Source organism: Hipposideros armiger, unplaced genomic scaffold (assembly GCF_001890085.2).
Source record: "Hipposideros armiger isolate ML-2016 unplaced genomic scaffold, ASM189008v1 scaffold_331, whole genome shotgun sequence".
Lineage (NCBI taxonomy): Eukaryota > Metazoa > Chordata > Mammalia > Chiroptera > Hipposideridae > Hipposideros > Hipposideros armiger.
This window is the reverse complement of record NW_017731681.1, coordinates 2,039,627-2,054,107: the sequence shown is the minus strand read 5'-3', so window position 1 is coordinate 2,054,107 and position 14,481 is coordinate 2,039,627. Positions and strand designations below refer to the sequence as shown.

Below are 14,481 nucleotides of genomic sequence, written 5' to 3'. Positions count from 1 at the left end.
CCTCCCAGTTCCTGACAACCACCATTCTACTTCTACCTCTATGAGCTTGACTCCTGTAGGGACTTTATATAAGTGGAATTGAACAGTATTTGTCATTTTGTGACTGTCTTATTTCACTAGCATAAGTCTTCAAGGTTTATCCATGTTGTAGCATGTTGGAATTTCCTTTACTTTTAGGGCCGGATAACATTCCATTGTGTGTGTGTGTGTGTGTGTGTGTGTGTGTGTGTATGAGGTATGATCAAAAATAGGGTGAATGTTTTTAAAAAAAATTATTACAGTAAAAGACACAATGCCATAAATCCCCCTCAAAATACTCCCCCTCACTTTAAACACACTTATCCCATCATTCTTGCCACTTTCTGAAGCAGTTCTGGAAGTCCTCTTTCATGAGTGCCTTTAGTTGTGCTATCGTGACTGCCTCGATGTCCTGAATCGATTCAAAATATTTACCTTTCATGGTCATTTTGACTTTGGGGAAGAGCCAGATGTTGCACAGTACCACATCTGGTGAATAAGGTGGATGAGGACACACTGTAATGTTTTTGTTTGACAGAAATTGCCTTACCAGGAGCAATGTGTGACATGGAACATTGTCATGATGGAGGATGAAGTAAAGACACTCACGAAAGAGGACTTCCAGAACTGCTTCAGAAAGTGGCAACAATAAGATAAGTGTGTTCAAAGCAAGGGGGAGTATTTTGAGGGGGATTAATGGTAGTATGTCTTTTACCATAATAAATTTTTAAAATTTGAACATTCACTGTATTTTTTTATCATACCTTGTGTGTGTGTGTGTGTGTGTGTGTGTGTGTGTGTGTGTACATCACATTTTGTTCATTCAGTTGTCCATTAATGGATACCTGGGTTGCTTCCACCTCTTGGCGATTGTGAATAATGCTGCTGTTAACATGGGTGTACAAACACCAGAGTCCCTGTTTTCAATTCTTTTGGGTATATACCAAGAAGTAGAATTGCTGGATCATTGGTAATTCTATCTTTAATTTTTCTGAGAAACCGCCATACCACTTTCCACAGTGGCTGTACCATTTTACATTCTCACCAGCAATGCACAAGGGTGCCAATTTCTCGATAGCCTCACCAATTCTTATTTTCTGTTTTTGTTTTTGTTTTTTAGCAATAGTCATCCTAATGGGTGTGAAGTGGTATCTTATCGTGGTTTTGATTTCCATTTCCCTATATGATTGGTAATGTTGAGCATCCTTTCATATGCTTATTAGCCATCTGTGTATCTTTTTTTTGAGAAATGTCTATTGAAGTCCTTTGCCCATTTTTAATGGAGTTTGTTGTTGTTGTTGAATTGTAGGAGTACTTTATATATTCTGGATATCTTTCAATTTTTTAAAACTGTCTAAAAAGTAGAAAACATAAACTGCAGTCTAAACATTCTGTCATTCTTGTTTCATCTACTTGCTCTAGATGATCAACAATGTGTCAAAAATATCTTTTATAGTTAGATCAGGTTCTTGGAGACTTTTTAGCTTTCTGTTTTGAAATGATAGATCTACAAGACCTTAGATATTTGTATCCGGAGTTGAAACTGCATCACGGACTGCAAAGCATGTACCTGGGAAACCAAGCAGGAGAGCTGGTCTCTCTCAGCCTACCGCAGCCCCTCTTGAAGGCCACCTAGTTCACAAATCAGATGGGAACACTATATTTGGTAGGGAGAATGTGTATATGGGAAGAACGACAAGGTCCATCACTTCAAGTTATTTTGGTTTCACTGAGAACATCCCCAGAAAAAAATTTCCATAAAGGGTAGGCAGTGGAAATCATACTTGCTACCAAAAATGAACTGTGACTACTAATGGGACAGATTTTGGAAAAAGCTTCTCCTGTGCAATCTGAGCACTCGTGCTAGTCATCTCCCAACATCACGCTCTTCTTTCCTACGAACAGAAACACATTTGTATTCAGGGTGACAAAGTGCTCAGCTAAGACCACAGCTCCTGGCCTCTCCCGCAGCCAGGGCTGCTACATGATACAGCTCTGGCCAACGAAATAAACGCAGGGGTCACTGGACAGGGCTTCCAGAAAGCTCGGTACAGCCCTGTTATTACAAGTATGAGGGTCAGCTGAGTGGTGCATTAGTTAAGAATTGGCTTGGGATGCCAGCTCTGAGCAGCAGGGCCCCGGTTTGGATCCCACATGAGTGCCAGTGATGCTGCGCCCTCTACAGCTAAGATGGTGAACAACAGCTCGACCTGAGTCGCCGGCGATGGTGTAGGCTGCAGTGGGGCTGGCCGGCAGCTGCCGTGAGCTACCGTGAGCCACCATGAGCAGCCGTCCAATGGCCGGCGAGCGACTGCCTCACCCGGGAAGAGCGCAATGATCACAATACCAACATGGGTAGTGAAGCGACGTCCTCCACAACTAGATTGAAAAACAAAAAATGACAGCAACTTGTCTGTTCCCCTTCCCCGATTCCTCAACACTGTTCCCCTCCCCCAATTCCCCAATAAAACCTTAAAAAAAAAAAGTATGATACTTTGTTAGCTATACTTGTTGGTTATCAATAAATCAACAAGTGTTGGAGAGGATGTGGAGAAAAGGGAACCCTTGTGTACTGTTGGTGGAATTGCAAATTGGTGCAGCCATTATGGAAAACAGTATGGAGGTTCCTTAAAAATTTAAAAATAGAACTACCTTATGACCCAGCAGTTCCACTCCTGGGTATTTATCCAAAGAAATCCAAAACACTAGTTTGAACAAATATATGCATCCCTATGTCTATTGCAGCGCTATTCACAATAGCCAAGATATGGAAGGAAACAACTGAAATGCCCATTGATAGACAATTGGATAAAGAAACTGTGGTATATTTATACAGTGGAGTATTACTTGGCCATAAAAAGAATAAAATCTTACCATTTGCAACAACATGGATGGACCTTGAGAATATTATGCTAAGTGAAATAAGTCAGACTGAGAAAGACAAATACCATACGATCTCTCTTATATGTGGAATCTAAAGAACAGAATAAATGAGCAAAAAAAAAACAGAAATAGACTCAGAGATAGAGAAAAAAAACTGATGGTTGCTAGATGGGAGGGGGTTTGGGGGATGGGGGATAAAGGTGAAGGGATTAGAAAGTACAAATTGGTAGTTACAAAATAGTCAAGGGGATGTGAAATACAGCATGGGGTGTATAATCAATAATGTTGTAAAGCGTATGTAGCGTGCCAGGTGGGCACTGGACTTGTCAGGGGGATCACTTCATACACTGTGTAGATGCCTGACCACTGAGCTGTACACCTGAAGCTGAAGTAGATTAGTATTGGATGTCAACAATAATTGTATATATGTATATTTAATATATATTAAATATAAATATGGTCACGGGATGTAAAGTACAGCATAGGGGATTTAGTCAATGGTAACAGAACAGCTTTATATGATGTCAGAAAGGTAGCAGACTTGGGAGGTTATCGCTTGGTGAGGGGTGTAAATGTCTAATCATTATGTTGTTTTATAAACCTGAAACTAATATAAAAAAATAAAAATAAAAAATTTTTTTAAAGTATGATACTTTGTTAGAAATGCAGAACCTTGGGCCACAGTGCAGACCTACAGAATCAGGATCTGCATTTTAACAAGATCCCTTGATGATTCACACGTGCATTTAAAGTTTTGAGAAGGGGAGCTGACTTAGTTAGCTTCCTCTTTCTTCCTGCCTGGGATGTGAATGTGATGGCTGGAGCTACAGTGGCCATCTTTTGACCACGGTGTGACCTCTAAGAAGCCACATGCTGAGGATAGCAGTGGGGAAAAAGGAGCCTGGGGACACTGATGGCATCATGGGGCCACCACATCGTGTGGAACTCCTCCCTCCAGACTTCCTCAACAGAGGACAACATCTACCCTATGCATTTACTACTGAGAAGGAGCCACTCAGATGCACAGACGGGTATCAGAAAGCCCTAAGCAAGAAAGAGCACAGATGACTGTTACTGATTATAAGTTATAGATAATCATTTCAAGTTAATATATGTAGGCACATATATCTGTATACAAATATTTGGGGGATGGAAGTATATCCATCAAAGTGCTCATGGTGGAAGTGGTGGGACTGAGTCAATTTAATTTTCTTCTTTATACCTTCCTTTAGTGACTGAATTTTTAATATTTTGCATGAATTTCATAAAAAGTATTTTAAAAAAGAAAATGTACCCCACCCCACACAAAAGTATTCCTTAAGAAAACAAAAAGATACATGTTGAACAGGATAAAGAATTGCCTACTTTTGGGGGTGTTAGTGGGCTAGGAAGAAAACAGGGACTAAAGTAAGAGGGACCTCGCTTGACCAGTGATGACAATGAGCCTCAAACTGAGTATATGTGTATTTGCACACCCTCTACTCTTAAGGTCCAAAAAATTCCCAGGTCACATCACATTAACTTTTGACTAAACATCAATTCACCAGCTTGAGCAGTCAGTCCCTTGGTTTTCAGACTCCACTAAATGACTTTTGGTTACATTTCATAATAAAATGATCCTCAAGAGGTAATGACTTGCCTCATCTGAGGCCTGCATATGTGTGTGTCAGTATCAAAGGGCACTCCAGAAACACTTTATACAAGCACAACGAAGCTAAGTATAGCTTTCCAGGATCTTACCTGTAAGGGGGAGATGTTCACACACACACACACACACACACACACACACACACACACACACACACGAAACATTGCAGCATCCTTTTACACACATTTCCTTCTCTCATTTTCCTTCTTGCTCTACTCGCTACACTATATATAAGAAGAAAGTTTAAAAAATTACAAAACAATACTACTTAAGTTGAATATAGCAAAATTAAAATGTCTGTACAACAAGCCAAACTGGCAAAACTCACACTAAGCTAAAACTGTGAGTAGTTGAGTAGATACAGATATGTTGATGCCACACAGTGAAATTCAGTAACACCTAAGTCCCACTCCACAAGTACATAAGTTCACGAGGGAAGAGCTTTTGTCTTTGTTTACTGATGACCCAAGCACCTAGAACAGCCAGGTACATATTACGTGTGCAAAAAGAGGAAAAAAAAAAGAAAAAAGAAAGTTGAAGGACTGTATATAGCAATAGTCTTTGCCTGAATTAAAAAATTACTCGTAGGCACACACATTAAGTCAATTTGCAAATGTCTCCAAGAAAAAAGGATACTAAGTTTCTGCCAATTTATGCATTCATTTAATAGTGTGTAAAGCTAATATTTTGTCAGTGAAATACTTAGATGTCACAAAGATATGGATTCTCCCCACGCAAGGAGATGAGATGTAAGTTATGGGGGAAAGATTACAAGGTAGTATGTATACATGACGGACAGCCATGTAAGATGTTCAGGGGTCAGTCCATGGGGATGATGGTAACAGGCACTCAGGATCCTGAGAGTGGCAAGAGAGACAAGATTAGTCACCTGTGGCACCCATTCACCTCAGGGTATCTCTAAAGGTGTGGGTAAGGAGACCCTGACACGTGTGATTCAGGCAATCTCTGATATAACTTGGAAAGCTGCAGTGTAGACAATCTTACTTGAATGTGTCCAAATCCACATTAACGGGCCATCGCAGGGTTTGCTGATCCCAGTTATTAAGACCAACGTCCGGGGCCGGCCGAGTGGCTCAGTTGGTTAAGAGCTCGATCAGGAGTTTGAGCTCTGAGCAACAGCGGTTCGAGTCCAGCCCGAGCTGAGCAGCCGCTGAGCTGCCAATAGGTAGCAGGATGGCTCAGCTAAAAAAAAAATAATAATAATAAAAATAATAATAATAATAAAAAAATAAGACCAACGTCCCTTTTTTGGATTCTATGATATAGTTTGATTTCCTACATACTTTCTTCTAGGGAAAAGCTGTGTGACCAACTTGCAGAAATAGTCTTGTTTGCTTGCCAGATAGATTTCTCATTGTAAATTTGCACGCTAGTTAATTATAACAGCTTGGAAGTTATATAAATGTCCAACAATAGAAAAATCAGTTAAGAACAAAATTCATTATAATGCATACGTATAAGACTATGTAACCATTTAAAAACATGATGTAACAGAGTAGGTACTGCCATGGGAACATTTTCACAATTGAGGGCATTTTAAAAATTAGGTTATAAAACAGATGTATCATATGACCCCAGCTGTTTTTAAAAATATATGCTCAAGAAAATAAAAACAAAACAAAAACAACCCTGGCAGAACCCCTAAGCATGGGTTTATGTCTCAGTATACATTTAGAAATGAAATGTTTTAATTTGTACCTTTGTAAATTTGTTTTATTTTTCTGTATTTTCCCAATTTTCTGTAATGAACAATAATTACTTCTATAATCAGAAAATAAGAAGCAGGGCTGGCCCAGTGGCGCGTTCGTTAAGAGTTGGCTTGGGAACAGGCTCTGAGCAGCAAGGCCCAGTTCAGACCCCACATGGGCCAGTGACACTGCGCCCTCTACAGCTAAGATGGTGAAAAACAGCTCGACCTGCAGCTGGGCTGCCATGAGTTGCCGGCGATGGCATAGGCTGCAGTGGGCTGCCGTAAGCTACCATGAGCGGCGTGAGCTGCCATCCAATGGCCAGTGACCAATCTGCCTCAGCCAGGAAAAGCTCAATGATAATACCAACATGGGCCAGTGAAGCCACGTCCTCCACAACTAGACTGAAGAACAAAAGGACAGCAACTTGTCTGTCCCCCTTCCCCAATTCCCCAACGCTGTTCCCTCCCCCAATTCCCCAATAAAATCTTTAAAAAATAATAAAAATAAAATAAGCAATATATTTTTTATAATTTATCATTCAAATGACATTAGGCAAATTAACCTCTTTGTGCCAGTTTCTTAACCTACAAAATGGAGATAAAAGCACCTCCCCCTTAAGTTTGCCAGGACAGGTAAAGCTGAGAACAGTCCCTGGCAAGTGGGAGTTGCTCAATAAAGGTTAGCTATTAACACTGGAATTGTTATGAAGTTGGGGGTGTGAGCCTGAGGGCCAGGCCTGTGTCACTTGTGACCCCACTTGTACAGCCAGCCTGAGGGGCCAGCAGGCTTCTCCATCCTATTCCGATGTGCACAACGGGTGACACACGCAGAAGGGAAATGGAGAGCTGAGTTCACAAACTCACCAGTCTTCAGGTGCCAGGTAGGAAACAGAAGCATGGCCGAAGCAGCTGGGAGTCAGACAAGGGGTGGGGGCTAGGGCTCCCTGGAGAGGGTGGACTCCCCAGAAGTGCCTCCGTTCAACTTATTTTAACACACTGCTCTAGACTAACAGCCCTCAACTACCCTGGAGCTGCCCTGATTTGTGCATTAAGGTATTTAAGAACAACTTAAAGCGGTATGAACTTTACAGATAGCTGTACAGGGCATCCCAGTCAATGCTCCATTTTCTTCAGGGTGTTCACAACAGGGTTTCAAAGATTTTTCAGTGTTCCTTTGGACAGGATGTTGTTAAAACATAAGGCAATAATCAGTTTTCCTCCTCATATAGTATCAGTGACCATAGAAATGACAGAAACCAACTGCACGACCAACCTGTGGTAACAAAAGGATTGGTGGGTTGCACAGTTGAGGGGCTTGTAGGCAAGTTAGCCTGACTGGCTGCAGGCAGAGAGGATGACAGGGTACGGAATTCGGAGCAGGAACTGACACTGGAGCAAATGTGATCTGTCCTAGAATTCCAGGGACCATATGATTTATCATTGCAATGGGGATGCTTCCTACTTTTGAGAGTGACAGGGAATGCTATTAATTATACCAGGACACGGGACTTACTGGAATTGCCTCACACTGGGACATATGGCCACCCTACTAAAGTGAAAGTGTTTCTTAAGCCGAGGGTAAATTCCAGCACTTCAGCTGAAAGCTACTTCTGTGGTGGGAAGACACCTCTTCCAATCCAGAAGGCCGATTTCAAGGGCTCACCACACACACCAGTCTGGGGTCTTCCTCTCTGGAAAGCTGGACAGAAAGCAGAGAGCTTCTGGGGCCAGGGAGAGGGCCCCGACAACCGGAGCTGAGATAGTGAGTGCTTCAGAAGGAAAGGCGGCCAAGGTAGTGCTCTCTGGCTCTCAGCCGCCTGGGCCCTCCCCGATTCCTGATACCATACCAGTCCCCATGGGGGACAGGAGAGGGCAGTTTCTGAGCAGCTGAGCAGTGGCTCCATATGGACTTATCAGTCAGGGGCTGTCCCACTAGCCAGCCTCTTCCCTTCCTCACTGAACCCAGGGGTTACAGGTTGGTCACCGGCTCAAAAGCCACGTGAGCGGCTGGGACCAGCTGGGACTTAAATGTGATGTGCATCCTACCTCACCAGTATCCCACAGATGGGAACAGGGTTCTACTGCATCCCCATGTTCTGTTGGGTAATTATCCTATTCAGCCCTTTTCCCTTCTACGTTGTCAACTTTGAGCTTCTCAGATTTACCTCTCTTTTCCCTTCTCCTGTACTAACAAAATTCCAAGTCTGGCTTTGAAACCTCAGGCCTTTCCAACTACTGGTGAAAAAAGTTTCAGCAAGATCAGGGGGTAAAAATATTTCTCTGTTTTACTACAGCTGCAGAAACGCAAATACTATTCAATGTCCTAAAACTGCTCTTGCTAATGTCATTTTAAAGGAGACTTTCAAGACTCCTGGACTTCAGAGACTGTTGCCACATCCTAGGAAAGTGATCTTTAAAATAAAGTCTATGATTCCAATTGGTTATTTAGTAATTTATAGTCCTAGTGGCACTATTTAAATAGATACACTAGGTTTTCTGAAAGCTGGGATTTTTCATTCTTAAACCAAGAGAGGATCATTAGCGACCTCCTGTACTCATAAGAGCATGGAGGTAAAAATGAATAAAAACAATGACTTTATTGGATTTAGTTTTTAAACAGAATTTGACAATCTAATGTTTACGTTAACTTTATCAGCAATAGAGCTCCAACTGTTTAAATGTCTGGTGATTGAAGTCATTCTTTTGCCTTTAGCAAACCTGCGGAGAGGACTGACCCAAGCTGTCTGGATCAGAGGGACTGCACTAATCCTGCATGAAGGCCACGACCCAATCCCTCAGCAACCAGGAGAGCGCAGAAGAGGCATGGGCTCTTGGTCCTCCATGTAGCCAGGGAAGGTCTTCACCTTCATGGGTAAAACAGCCTTCCCTGTGGAGAGAACTTTCCGGTCTTCTTCCCACTGCCCTGGATGAGAAGGCTCTATGATTTCACTAAGGGCAGCAGTGAGGAAGGAGGACTAAGGTCCCATCGCCAACACCCAGACATCTTTTTTCAGTCCAATGTCAGAATCGGGGCCGCTGGATTCAGAGTGGTGCTTATTTGAACGTGAGGGTTCTGAGAATTTGGGAGTTCCAGATCCAAAGTCCCATTCTCTACTCTGCTTCCATTTCCAAAGGAAAATGAAGATGCAATTTCTCAATAGAGCACGTAAGAACTGTAAATGCTACACTGTGCTCAGTTAGAAATCCTAAGTCCACTGGGAACTGAGGAAGGTGGAAAGAAAGCCATCTTAAGCCTTCCATCACAGTAACTCTGAGCAAGACCTGAGAGACAAAGGCTAGGTAATAGCAAAATCATTGGTAATAGTAAAATCAACCAGGAGAAAATAATTAGAATGAGCCTATATCCTTAACAGAAGAACTCACAAGCCTTTAGAATTACTTACTACAATCAGTACAAGTTGAAGGCAGACCAGAACAGGGTCTTCCTGCTCTCACCCATCTGGCTATGGTTTTGTCCAGCCCACATACACAAGGCCTCCCTCTTTCCAAATGGCTTATCACCTCAGGTTTATAAACTGAAAATCCTATTTGTGGTCAAAGAAGAGTCGCATATTAAGGAATCTGGCTACCAGAATATCAGTCTGCTGGTGCGGCCCTAATCTCATGGCCCCAGGCAAGCTTTGTTCCGCCAAGGCTTCTTCCCACTGGCTATAGATCGTCCATTTGTGTCCTCTTTCCTTTCTCCCCATGACTAGCTGTAGACATCGCAGCTTTCCACTTTCTTCCTGTCCACTCTAACCTAAAAAACAACTTCTCAGATAGAAGTTTTTCTGCTGATCACTACAGATATAAAGACAATAGGGAGTTAAAGCTTGGTCTGTATTTCCGGTTTTCCTTTTTAGATGCTATCCTGGGAACCTCTTTTCTACCACTTTCATAACAAGGGTGGAGTTCAACTCCATCTCTTTCTTACATACTTTCTCTTGGAAGGAGGGGGACACCCCTTTTCTAACTACCAAGGACAACAAACTGGCAAACTCCAGGTGGGAGTCTTCCACCTTAATATCCCCCCCAAATTTAACCTAATTAAGTCATCCTGATACAGGATTATAGTGACAAACATAACTTGAAGACTCATTTCATGTATTTGGGAAGTTGGAGAAATATGCTCTCGGAGGCCAGATTATACTCTGAGGCCTGGAAAACAGTGTGGTGCTGGTGGGCAAGTCCTTTTTGTGTCTGGGGTGACCTGAAACACAGCGGCAGTGAACAGCCACCCTAGAAACCTACCAGTCAGTCCCAAACCTGGGATCCCGCTGCAGGGAACGCTGACAGAGAACTACCACGGGAGAAAGGCAATAATTGAGAGCGCTTAGAAAACTTGCCCACTTTCAACAGGCAGGAATCAGGAGACATGCGTCTAAGAGTAGAAATATCTTGCCTCATCGCCCAGCAGCACCTCAAAGCTCTCCTTGTCAACATAGGGGGATCAGGAACCGCACAGCTCAGCTCCATCCAGCAGCGTTCACACCAAAAAAGGGCTTGTCAGCCCAAAAAGGGACCCAGGCAAATTCCAAGCTTTTTCGTCTGACATAAAAATAAGTAATATAAAAAAGAAATAAGGAAAGACGAAAAGAAACGAAAACCAAAAATAAGAAACTTGAGCTCAGAGGTCTATCCGGACACATTCTGGAAGCTCCCCAGTTTGACATGTTCCAGAACACACGGCCAGGGGCCCGCGGAAGAAGATCCAGTGAGGAAGAAGCTGCAGCTAAGCCTTGCAGTCCGGCCCACTGTGGGTCACGGGCAAGTCCTTACTCAGCGCGATGACGTTTCCACAATTCTGTAGCATCACGTCCGTGGAGTCAGCCTTCCCAAGGCGGCCCAGGCGCTTCCACGCTTCCGAAGCCCAAGTCTACATCCTCCAAAGTCACCAGTTCCAGGAAGAGCAACTTTGTCCACTACGGCCCCGGGGTCGCCCACCACCTCTCCTCGAAGGACACGCAGGAGTGGAAACTTGAGGAGTGGGGGATGGTCGGGCGATCGGGAGACCCCGAGGGTGCCAGGGCACCGACAACCCGGGTACCGGGACTTGCGCAGCCGCCGTCGGCCCGGCCGGGAGCTCGCGACCTGCACCCGCTCTCCTCGGGCGCTGGCGTCATGGCTCGGCGAGGTAGAGGAAAGGACAGAGGGGTAAAGGAAAGGTTGTCCACGCTCTACCGCGCCATTTCGCAGACTCGCGTGGAGCGGCAGAACTCCGCCCCGGACGCCGACTGAAGGCGACGCGGTCCCACCCCTAGCTAACTGCGGGGCCTCTCTAGGCTGCGCGGAAGACCTGCATCTCGGTGGTCCTCCCAGGACACCGGGTACCACTGGTGCAGACTTTCCCCCGGGGCTGCTCTGAGGCTTGGCTTGAGCCGGGTTCAGATTTTATGTGACTCATCTTTTAAATACTTTTCCCCATTGTATTTCCCGTTGGACATCTGAAGAAAACTAGAAAAAGAAAAAAAGAAAAAGCAACGTTACTCCTAATATACGGAAATTACTACTGTTAACATTTTAGTGAATTTTACTCAGATAATTTCCTACATATAGTCTGATATTTTTGTGTTTTTGTCATCTCCAACTCTTCAACTTAATTTTGTCACGTAAGCGCCGCCTTCCACTCCCCATACTGTGGCACGCATTGTAACAGTCCATTAACTGGGTTATCATCAATTATTTATTCATTCCATATCAAATCACCTGGCTTGAACCCAGGAGTATGGGCCTTCCATAGAGTGGCGGGACCGAATTGTGTCTTAGCCTATCCTTGGGGAAATGCTCATCACTATATTTTCTCTCGTAGGGGCTGTTGAGCATGGTGCTTGTTGACTGTACAGCCCCTCCCTCTAATTACTCAAAGGAGGATATTCTTATGATCTTGCTCTCAAGAAGAGTTTAACTTTTCTAGAGCAATTGGTTGGATTTTGGCCTATGGACCCTGCAAGTCTTGAATTTGAGTTCAATTGGCTGCTGGAAAGCTTAGAGCAAACCATATGGGGCAAGATAGATGATGTTAGAATGTGTATTTTTTGGTATTGCTAACCCCACTCCTGGCCCTCCCACTCTGCTTTCTTTGTTTTTCCTTTGCCTTATCTTTCTTGGTTGTTTTAAATGTATTTTATCTTGATTTTTTGTTTTATCAGGCCCCCATAAGCCACCTTAAATACTATTTGAAACAAAGTGGTATATAAAGGAATAAATAAGGTTGCTCAACTATTTCCCTACTGTTGGAATAAATAGTCCTAATGTTTAGTTCTTTGAAATTTTGTTGCAAATGAACATTTTTGATCATAAAGTGCTTTTTCTATTTAGGTTTTCCCGTAAGTCAAACTCCTAGAAAATACTGGATCAAGAGAAAGGATACTCAATGAGTATTTATTGAGGTTTGTGGATGCTGTGGGATATGGAGATGATTGGGGGAGATGGGCAGGGATAGCTAATATTTGTTGAGGGTTTACTCTATGCCAGGTACTTCTTAAGTCCTTCACATGGGGCTTGCCCTCAAAATGCTCAGACAAAACATTTATTCTTATAAAAGTTAAATAACCGTAAAAGACAGGGCTCAGTGAAAGAGTTCCCAGGAATAAGGGGAGGAACACTGTGAGATGGAGGCAATTGGCTGCCAAGAAGGTGAATGTCCCTAGATACATTTGAGAGCAGAAAGGACTGTTTGCAGTTGCTCATGTTTAAATTAATTAAAGTTATAAATTTACAAACAGAGTTTCTTAAATTTTTAAATTTAACTTGCATAACTTTGATGTTCTAATTAGAAATCTTATAATTTTTGTATAAAATAAGAGCAATAACTTGTTCCTTGATTAATGTTCAATTAGCCTATGGGCTTGACATATTAAATTTACTTGAACATTACTTATGCCATTTACAAAGTTAGTTAATTAAATTCTCTTAAATATTTAAACTACATTTACAAATTTAATATGCTTGATTTTTTTCAAGCACTTCAAATTCCTCACAGAGCAGATTTACAAGTCAAACAATAAAAAATCTTAAGCACGTAAATAACTCTCATAAACCTAATAAGTCAAGCTTCTAAATGTGGCAAATCAAGTTATATTAAAGATTTCAATACTGTTAACAAATGTAATCAAATTATCTTATAACTTTCAACTTTAAAACACAAGTCTAATATAAATTACACAGTTCAATTTGAAATCACCGAACTAATCTGTCAGATTCTCTTGTATGCCAAATGTTCTGAAATATTATAGACACATTAGAAACAATCACACACAGAATATCTCAACCTTTCAAAATCTTTTCTCCAACCTTTACAGTAATGAAATAGCCTTTAGGATTTGTTTTTAGTAATTTCTATTTTCCTTCCCAAAATGGTAGGATAAAATACTTCCTGTTCATATTTTTCTTGCAACAATTCTACAATCATCTTATTGATTTTCCTCTACAATTAAAGTCTGACAATTACCCTTATAAATGTAAACTTAGGTTTAAACAAAACTAACATATTGTGAAAATTAATGAAGGAAACTTCAACTAAAATTGGAGTTGGGAAGGCCTGTAGAGGGAGCTCACACCCTACCACTTCTCACCAATTACCCCAAATGTGAAAGGACAGTACCTTGCATCTCCAACAGGAAGGTATTTCTGCTTTACTACCCCAGCAGAAAAAAGAAAGATTTTCTTTGCGCCCAGCAACAAGCCTGAACTTTACTTGCTTCCAATGAACTTTCATTTTTCTTTTGCTAATGACTTGTTTGCCCCACCTTCCTTTCCATAAAAGCCTTCCACTTTTTATATAACTCCTGGGGAGTATCTCTCTGCTTGCTAGATGAGATCTACCCTGTGTTTAATAAAGCCAATTGCCAAGTAGATCTTCAAATTTACTCAGTTGAATTTTGCTTTTTAACAATATTTATTGATTCATATTATTTATCTATGCAAAGAAACAAAATTAATATTTATGATAGGGTGAATGATGCTACTAACCATTACCTTATACTATCATGGTTTTTTTTTTTGCTTCTACCTATACTTTTTTTTTTGCTTCATCTATAAATCGAATATAATAATTATCTTAGAGAGCTGTACAGCCAAAACAAGATGTCAGTCATAAGCATATTAACCCAACACATGTTTATTCCCTCCTTTCTCTTTTCCTAGTGCCACAACCTGTCCCCAAAACTCAGATTGATGTTGAGAAATTCCAAGATCTATTCTTATTCCAAATGTAAGGGAA

The 14,481-nt window shown here is 41.9% G+C and overlaps 1 pseudogene; it reads left to right on the top strand.

Annotated features, from left to right (window-relative positions):
- Window positions 1-11,498, top strand: part of LOC109392409 (pleckstrin homology domain-containing family A member 5-like) — a 40,239-nt pseudogene extending 28,741 nt beyond the window's left edge.
- Window positions 11,499-14,481: the final 2,983 nt, after the last annotated feature.